The 9,656-nt window shown below is 40.9% G+C and overlaps 1 protein-coding gene across 2 annotated transcripts in view; it reads left to right on the forward strand.

Moving 5' to 3' along the window:
* The window catches only part of MAEA (macrophage erythroblast attacher), a 118,871-nt gene that overhangs the window by 73,537 nt on the left and 35,678 nt on the right, over positions 1 to 9,656 (forward strand). The window lies entirely within an intron of this gene.

Below are 9,656 nucleotides of genomic sequence, written 5' to 3' on the forward strand. Positions count from 1 at the left end.
AGCTGTACTCCCACAGAGCTCCACCCAGTCCGATGGCTTGCAACCTTTGGAAGCCCACTTCCCACCGGCTTTCAGAGGGGCAGCCACGGGCCAATAAATATTTTTTGGAGGGACCCCGCAGGCCAGATAGAATTTTGTCCACCCCTGCTCTATACCGTGACCCCTCACTTCAATGGTGGTGGAAATGGTTCTTCCCTTTTTCAAAGTGAAAAGGTCACAAACTTGTCTTCCCTTCCCCCTCCCTCCCTTTTGGAGGGTCAGGGGGAGTCTGAAGAGTCCAATACTTACTTCAGGGTGCACATGTTTTGATTATAAAGGCTGGATCTGTGCCACATTTCTGCCACAATCCTATAATGTTGCCATAATGGATGGGTGAATACACATTTTGAATCCTGTAAGGGGTGGGGTGGATATCAGCATCTGGAATTGGTAAGGCAATTTACCAGGAAGTCGGAAAACTAAAGGGACTGTTGCTGCATCTATACTGACAGTGAAAGAGTATAACCTGATATAACTTCCAGATTTGGCTGACAGTCTCATGCGTCTCACTGATGATATCTATCAACTGGGAGCAATAAGGAGAATGATGGTGGCACTAGGGTTGAACATTAATGCCATACAGTTCTGATAGCGGGGATTGAGAGTGACTTTTATAGAACTATACTGGAAGTAATCTAGATCTAGAAAGCCTTTTCGCCCTGTTTTGGTTGCGTTTGGTGGTGGTATAGTTGTGGTCCAGCAACGGAGAGAAGCAAGGCTGCTTTGTGATATGTCCCTCCTTTTGCACCAGATGTCTTTGGTTTGATGCCGGGCATCCACTGGGAAGGATGCCATAGACATCAACCATTGTTCAATCATTTTGAAATCCTTCTTTCTTTTAAGTTTATTTCCTGTGATATTCTTTCTTTTGGGACTGTTTCTTTGCTTACATAGCATAGACTTTACCTTGACTCACTCAGTTTAGCCTGTGCAAAGAATGTTCAGAGTTGACAAACTGGATATTATGATTTTTTACATGTATCAGTAAGTCATTAATGAACAGTGTCTCCCTTTTGCATAGTCTTACATACTGTGCCCATGATGACCACAAATAGAAATGGATTCAACACAGATTCTGATGTAATCCAAAGCTTACTGAAAAAAAATCTCTATAGTAGCCCTATTTAGTTTTGATTGTAGAGGTCACTTTATCATGCGTGGCTGAGATAAAACAGTCTTATCCCTTGCTCTAGCGCAAACTACAACACAAGCTCACCTATCATATGATTATAGCCTTTGGGAAGGAGATTATTGAAAAGTTTCACCAACTGCCACATCTACTTCATTAAAATTATCAAGTCAGCACAACTGTAGTGTTTTCCTTTGTATTTTTTTTTTTAAATAGGCAATGTAAAGATATTACGCTGTTCATTTGGTGATTTTTTTTTTTCTTTCTTAAGACGCTTGATGTGTCCTTGTCCCAACAATGTACGGCATCTACCTGCACTTTCTCTAACCAAGATGTCTTCCCTTTTTCACTTATTTTTTCCTCCAAGTGCTTCTGCAACATCCTCCTCCTCTATGTGATCTGCCATATCCAGGATCAGCTTGCAGAGCTTAGTTCCTTCTTTGGGCTTTCTTCATCAATTTCAAAGTGTTGCTTCAAACTATAAATCAATTTACAATTAGTTTGGAATATACCTTGTTCATTTCTACCATTTTCCCTTGTCATTTAGGCTAAGAACAGACAGTCAAAAAGTCCAAGGCTGAATTGATTCAGTCTTTGCAGGTTAGTCTAAACTGTAGAGATTAAACTGAAAAACAACTGGACACACATTCACTTTTTGATTCAGGAAATGCAGCTACATATCTGCAGTTGCTCAGGCCAGAAGCTGGGGGGTGCTAGAGCACAGCTCTCTGGCATGCAGCCAGCATATGCTGTGTGTTCACTATTTCTTCCTGCTGTCACTGAGGTCTCTGGGATTTTCAGTCCAGGATTACAGAAGCAAGACTCTGCAGGGTTGGTCATCACTCCTTCCCCGCCCCCGCCCCCCCAACCCTTCTCTGCGGCTAGGAGCAGACATTACACACAAACTGATTTAAACCTGTAACAAAACAGATGTTCAGTGCACATAAGCCAGTTTGAAAATGGCATGCTGGGGAAGTCTGATTTATCTTAAACCAGCAAGGGGTCTGGGACAGACATTCCATAAACCAGTTTGAGCCAAATCAGTTAAGTCTGATACTACATTCAACCAGGTTTATCTCAAACTGGTTTCAGCCATTTTAAAACTGGTTTATGTGCACTGAACTTCTGTTCTGTTACAGGTTTAAACTAGTTTCTGATCACTTAAGCCAGTTTGTGCAACTTCTGTCCCTAGCCTTTCTCTTTGCCTTGATGAGTTTTAGATGGTCTCCCTTGCATTAGCTTGTTATAATTTTCCTGGCTAGATTTTTATCATACCATTGTTCAAGTTCTGGCCTGCCAGTTTTTAAAGACTGCCTGTTTCTTGGCAGTTGAATCTTTTACTTGAGGGTTTCACTGCAAAGTCTCCTTTCTAATCTGGCTCCACTGGTTTTGTCACTCCAGGGATTTAGTTCACCGTTTCCAGCTCAACTATTTCTGTACCAGTTGTCCCTGTTCCCCATCTTGCTCCCCCCCTCCCCAGTAAATAAAACATCTGGAAAGTAAATAAGAAAGAGGAAATAAATGTAAAACAAAAAAAATACAAACAGAAGGCTAGAAGTAATCAGTCATGCAAATCCCATGACCATGCAGCTGAAATGGTAAGGTTAGAAAAAGTTACTGTGAACTAAAAATTAGATTAACATGCTCTAACTAGCTCTGTCTGAAGTGAGGCTTCTCTGAATGAGTTAGTCTCTAAGGTCAGCACCATCCATGGCTGAGTGACTGGCATACAGGGGCAGTATGGTTTCTGCTGTAATAGCGTTGGAGCGGCGTGAGAGTGCCCTGTGGCAGTGCGTTGCTGGCACCACCCTTGCTACAGTACTGTCTAAGGTGCTGCCCTGCTTTGTGGCTAAATAAAAAAAAACTCTCCTATCCCATGGAACTACGGGTGTCTATACACGTGCTCCCAGGGGTAGGGAGGGTGGTCCGCTTTAATTAAAGAGGCTCCGGGGGTCCACTTTAATTAAAGAGGCTCCAAGAGCCACTTTAAAGCACCTGCAGCATCACATATATTCAGCATCCCAGGCTGCAAAATGGTGGTGGGGGACACTTGAACTAAAGCTCGTTCAAAGAGCTTTAGTTCAAGCACCCCTGCCACCATTTTGAAGCATGGGGACGCTGAATAGACGTGACGGGGCTGCTGGAGCGCATATGATACGCTCCAGCGGCGTCTGCTCCAATGTGTGCATCAGAGCAGACATCTAGCACATGTTTAGGCGTCCTAAGATGCTCACCAGAGATCAGCTTGCAGTGTCATAACCACTACTTATTTGTTGTGGCTGTTACTGTCTTTTTTTGAGGGGGTGTAGGGTATGTACTGCACTTCATGCTTGGGAAGATACTGCGTTAGGCACCATTATTCTATGAGTAGTGTCACCTGATGATGGCCAGCTTGAGTGCTACTTCTATGCCCAGCTTTCTTAAATGAATGCATAAGATTTGGATTAGAAAGTCCATTATTTTCCACTATTGTAAAATCAGTTTTCCTTTTCCTTTTTCCTCATTGCCTAACAATAAATACCCTACAAAATCAGCTTATACATTTTTCATTTTCTTCCCACTAGAAGGGATTGCAAGTAATTCCACCCTTTTATTATAAGTAGATGGCATTCTTTTTAAGACTTCCTACATTGCAAAGTCAATCTATAAACTGATGTTTAACCTTAATTTGTTCTGTAGGTGGACTACATGCATATTTTAAATAATCATATTAGGTTTTTCAGAAACAAATTGTGTTGGTGTTTATATATAAAGCTACTTGGAAGCAAATTTCCTTGGATGCATCTGGCACTTAAAACTTTTCCAGTTGTAATAGTGCTGGCTCAGTTGATTTTTATATCCTGCCATAAGGTAAAAGGGAACTGCAAAATGCCTTTTTATGTCTAATTCATTGCCTTTGACAGCATTGATTCACTCATAGCTGTGTGCATTTGTTCAACATTTATACTGCTATCCCCCAAAGATAGATGCATTAGAAAATACTCTTTAGCGATTAGTGAATTTTTAAACATTTTTCTGCCTAGTTTAAACCAGATTTATTGACAGCTAACAAACCTTTTTTGGAAACCAGCGTTTTTTGGAAGGTAACAAAATTCTCACTTCTAGCACACAATCTCAACTTGTGTTTTTATTAGTTTGCTTCTATTAAGTGCCTGCAGCAGGATTCTTTCAGTATTATGTCCATGGTGCAATAAATAGGTCAGGCATCCATTAGAAAGCAGAGAAAGAGGCTGTTTACCAAGTCGTTTCCTGTCTGAGTGGAACTCAGAGAGCTGACATTTTGTTGAAACGCAGCTGGTGTTTAAATAAGTTTGAAAGCTTTGCTTTACTGCCTGCTGAGAACCTCGAAAGTGACATATTGCTTTTAGGATACAATTCGTATGAGCTTTAAAATATATATCTTATTTAATAACAAAGTTTGAATTTCTGAAGCTTTTTAGAATGTGATGGGGACACAGTTATTCTAAAATAGTGCGTCAAAGGGGTCTTGAAAGCGCGAGCTTCAAGAACATACAAGAACTATTTGTTTAATGTTAAGTTTGTGACGCACACAAAGGTAGAAAAATCAAATTTTAAGCTAATATACTGTGCTTTTAATTTGCAGCCTTCTCCCCTCCCGCTAGTCTTTAAAAGCAAAGCCTGCTACAAAAAACATGAATTGGGGACGTATTGTTGACATTAATTTCACACTCAGATTTTTACACTTGAGTTGGAAGTGCTCTTTTAATTACACTCCAGGTTTTTCTTTGTGGCAGTATGCAAAAGATGTAGCAAGTTACTTGGTAATGATGGCTAATCATGAAAGACTTGAGTCCAAAGTTTATCAGAACTTTTTAGTGTTCAAGTGGATCATTTGGGGGAGGGTTCGGGAGAAGGGAGGGAATATCTTAGTTAATGAGCGCCAGTACCATGTAGACAAAGAGAGAAAGGAAACAAATGCATTTCTTGACCTTGCCTTTCCAACAGTTGGTCTGGTCAGGGTGTTGGTTTTCCTCATTTTCTCTCTCTTTGAGCAGGAGGGGATAAGTAGAATAACTTCAGAGTGCTTTTCAGGGGAACTTTGCTAGCAGTCATAGAAGTGCTCAAGATAAGAAAGGTGTTCTAGTATGGTCCAATGAGCACAATAAAGAACGTGAACACTTCCTCCCTGATAACACGTTACATTCTCTGTTCAATTATTGCTACTTTCTGGCGAATACATTCAATCATGTAGGTAGAATTCCACGTGGCTTGTAAATCACTTTTAATGGTGTATGGTGCAGCAACAGAGAAGAATGAGTGTAAAACATTTTAGGATCTCAAATATGTATTTTATTTGACTTCTCGGGTAAATGGGTTCTGGTTTTGTCAAGTACACTATACATTTACAACTTCATCATCATACATAGGTCAACTTTAAAGGCAGGTTAGAAGTTAACTTATTAATTTTGGGATTTGAAAAATCAAATTGTGCTCTTTCTGTCAGTTACCTGATCTTCAGTGAGACTTTAACTGGTAGTTTTAGTGAAGATGCACAAGACAAGCTCATAGTTCATAGTAGTATTTGACATACTTCTGTTAATGGTAGTAAAACTTTGGTCTGTCAGTAAAAGAGATGTGCTTTGGTATGTGAGCTTTCATAGCATGAGCAAATCAAATGTGATATTTCCCTGGTGTCTGCAGTGTCACTTTAGAAGTCTGAGAGGATAACCAGTACATAATCTTTGGGTGTTTTACTTTTAATCTTAGATGCTGAGGGAAATTCTGACTCCAGCAGTGTCAGTGGAAAAACTGGCCAAGAAAATATGTTGGGTATAGTTACTTCAGTTGTAGGAGACAATTGTCATTTAAGCTTGTAGTAGGTTAAACGTAGGTTTCATTTGAAGTACCGTATTTCACAGTATACAAGTCGAGTTTGATTTTTAGGACACAAAAATTGGGCTTCAAAACTCCACTTACACACTATACCACATCAAAAAATCAGGGACAAGGCTGGGCTCGATGCTTGGCTGGCGCAGCCCCATCCCCTGTGAGCAGCGCTGATGGAACCACTAGCAGGGGATGGGGCCTTGTCAGCTGAGCCTGGCCCTGTATCCTGCGAGCAATGCTGCCGAATGCCGAGCCCAGCGCTGCTCCCAGGGGATGGGGTTGGGCTCAGCACTTGGCTGGTGCAGCCTCATTCCCTGTGAGTGGTGGTGGGCTTGGTGTGCGGCAGCACCGCTCACAGTGGCCCCATTCCCTGTGACCACCAGCAGTGCCACTTGCAGGGGATAGGGCCACACCAACAGAGTGCCGAGCCTGACCCTGACTTACGCACCGTGCCTATGAAAATCCTTACCTTTCAGATTAGAAAGCCCGGGGGTTGACCTATACACCTTGTCAACATGTACACCATGAAATACAGTAGGTTAGAGGCAAACTGGCCATCTGTAGTAATTGAGGGCATGTAGTGTTGATGTTGCTTGGCCTATCTGAGTAACCCAAATAGTTTTATTTTTAGACTTAAGTTTAAATGTTGTTCAGGAGCCTGTTGCAGTCTTCTCTTTTAGATTTCATAGAATGAAGATATATCCTGTTTTGCTTTTTCTTTCATTAAGAATTGCAGAAAGACCGTGAAACAAATCTTGTATTTTACAGTCTTGTAGAACTCAGACGAGCTTCTAATGGTACAGGAGACAAAACACAAATTAAAGTTGTTAAGAGACAGTGGACGGAAGATAACAGAACACACACTGCAGGATGAATTCGTTTGGGAGGTTCCCAGGACTGGCCCAGGCGTGTTGTACTGCTGTGGAGTAATAGCCTTGGTTCTCATCTTACAAATACTATATTGCACCTATTTCTTGCCTCCCATTTTTGTCTGGCTGAATAGAAAGGTGTTCATCCTTAGCTGTTGGAGGCTTATGAGCATGGCAGGGAAAAGGGGAGAGAGGTTGTGGGGAGCAGGAAAGACTTAAAAAAACAGCAGGAAGCTACAGAGACGAGAGTAGTTTCTGAATGGGCTAGTCATTGTATCTTGATCCTGTAATAGACACCCGGGAGTGAAAGGGTTCTTCCATCTACTTGATCTTGTATACTGCAGTCTGAAATAGTTTTTATACTTTCCACTTAAGTTAGACTAACAAGCCGATGTGGGAGCATTACTGTGCTATTGGCTCTCTGAAAGATCCATTGCATATTCCCTGGTATATAGAAGAGCCACAAAACCCAATGAAGGCATTTATTCTGGTTCGCTTGTGCATGTGCACTGAACTGGGACAGTACCCAAGATCCCTGCCAGTTTGCCTTGCATAGCATTCTTCCTGTATATCAGTGAGTGATATTTTGTTGGAATGCTCTCACTAAAAGTCAGTTGAGAATAAAAAGCCATAATGCAGTTTTTTCGGGGTGGTTGGTCCACTCTGCCATCTTCTCCTGACTCCATCACTTAGAACAAAAAATATTTAGTTTTATCAATAGCTTTAAAATGTTGCTCACTTCCAAGTCAAACTTTTTTCTTTCGTACTGTGGCTACTGAGTCTGGCTTTGTGCTTTGTGCCAGCTGCCCCTGCAGTGCTGCATCCAGGCTCTCCTGATTGCCTTGTAATGTATTCAGACTGCCTGATCCCCTTTCTCAAGCTGTCAGAGTAGTTTTGCTGCTCCTCTAACATTGTCAGCACTTGGAAAACAATATTTTCCATTCCAAAATTATGCATTCACTATACGAAGCTGGTTAGAAACAATCTGTCCACACAGCTTCCATGTATTCCCTGGTTTGGACTAGGGAAGGAAGTGGGAATACAGAAACTGATAGAGACTGTTCTCATGGTACCGATGGTCTGGCCAGAGCAAAGCTAATGCAGCGTCTTACAAAGTTATGTTTAAAAATAACTTTCCCAAAGCTCTGTTTGAATTCAGCCCAAGAGATGATGAATTGAGGAATGCCATTTATTTGTGGAAGTGGTTTGTGTTTTGGAAACGTGAGGCACTGAAGTGATATTCTGTAGTTGTACAGTAAGGTAAAGGCAAGACCCTCGTTCATGTGCTTAGATCGCATTTGTGTGTGACCTGCAAATTTTCTGTTTTGTTTTTGTGGAAGTGCTTAACTAGGTTCAGCCTTATCTGTTAAAGACTGGGGAATGATACTACTGTGTATCATCTCATAATTATAATGCTGTGGGTGTTGATTGCTTTTAGAATTTCAGTATGGAAAACGTGGCACTTTTCATAGGCTGCCTTAGACTGAGTAATACAACACCTTTTCTCAGCAAGCCTTGATCCAGTGTTCTTAAAATATTGGCTAGCCTTTAGTAGACTCTTACATTACATCATTGGGTTTTAAATGTTACATTTCTCAAGGTTTTATGGGGTTTTTTTAAATAACAATATTTTAGTTTTTCTTTCAATAAATCATTTAGCTACTATAGATACAGAAAAGATGATCTAGAGGTTTGCAGTTCAAGAGGCTAGACCTATTCAGTTTAGAAAGCAGATGCTTGGAGGGGGTGGGGTCGCATAGAGGTTTACAAAATACTAAATGCCGAAGAGGAGGGGAGTTACTTACTCTCTCCACCATACAAGAACTAAGGGTCACAAAATGACTCCTTAGGTAGTCATTTTAAAACTAACAAAGGAAGCTTTTTCACAGTGTGTGTAATTAAAGCTTGGAACTCATTGCCACAAGACACTGTGGAAGCTGACAGTTTACTCAGATGCAAAAAGGGATTGGACGGATTCTTGGAGGAAAGGTGCATCCATAGCAGTTAAGCATGGGAGTGAGGGGTACAGCTCTGAATTGGAATTTCCTAGACCTTAAATGCTAGAGGCTGCTAGTGAGAGAGGAACAGTATGCGTGTAGGGGGGAGACCCTGTTCACTCTTCCTTTCCGTATCCATTCTCTGCCATAGTGCAACACAGAATACTGAGCAAGATGGATGTATAGTCTGCCAGAGTAAATGGCAGTTCCTATGCTCAGATTCCAAATGCTAGGCTCTTAGTATTTTTAAACATAATATAGTTTATAATAAGTCTCCAGAATGAAGCTCGGTGGGTTTTTCTAATGGTTAACATGTAAATCTGTTTCAGGAAGCATGGAATAATTCTGTTCCTATTAAAGGTTGACTAACTTCACAATATTTAATATGCAATTCATTGCATTCGACTTGAAGTGCTGTGTTTGACTTGTATCAGAAGAAAAAAAAATTCAAAACACATACTCTTTAGATGTGAATATGAGGTTCTCTTGATAGCCAAGTCTGTTCTCAGCAAACCATGTGTGTTTTGTTACCAGTTTGCTGCTTTACATTTTATTACGTGAAATTCTTGGCTACCATTCTTAGCTCTCCTCCCTCTTCTCATCTTTACATTTGTGTGCAAGGTATTTTCTATACATCTAGGATGTTATACTGGAAGGGAATGCAAGGAATCCCTGGGTTTGTGTAACTGATATTAGCACTGTCTATTTTTGTAAAAGAATGCTTTAATTTATGTTCGGTTTTTTTGTTTTTGTTTTTTTTTGGGGGGGGGGGGG

Source organism: Gavialis gangeticus, unplaced genomic scaffold (assembly GCF_001723915.1).
Source record: "Gavialis gangeticus isolate Ggan-Ray unplaced genomic scaffold, GavGan_comp1, whole genome shotgun sequence".
Classification (NCBI taxonomy): Eukaryota; Metazoa; Chordata; order Crocodylia; family Gavialidae; genus Gavialis; species Gavialis gangeticus.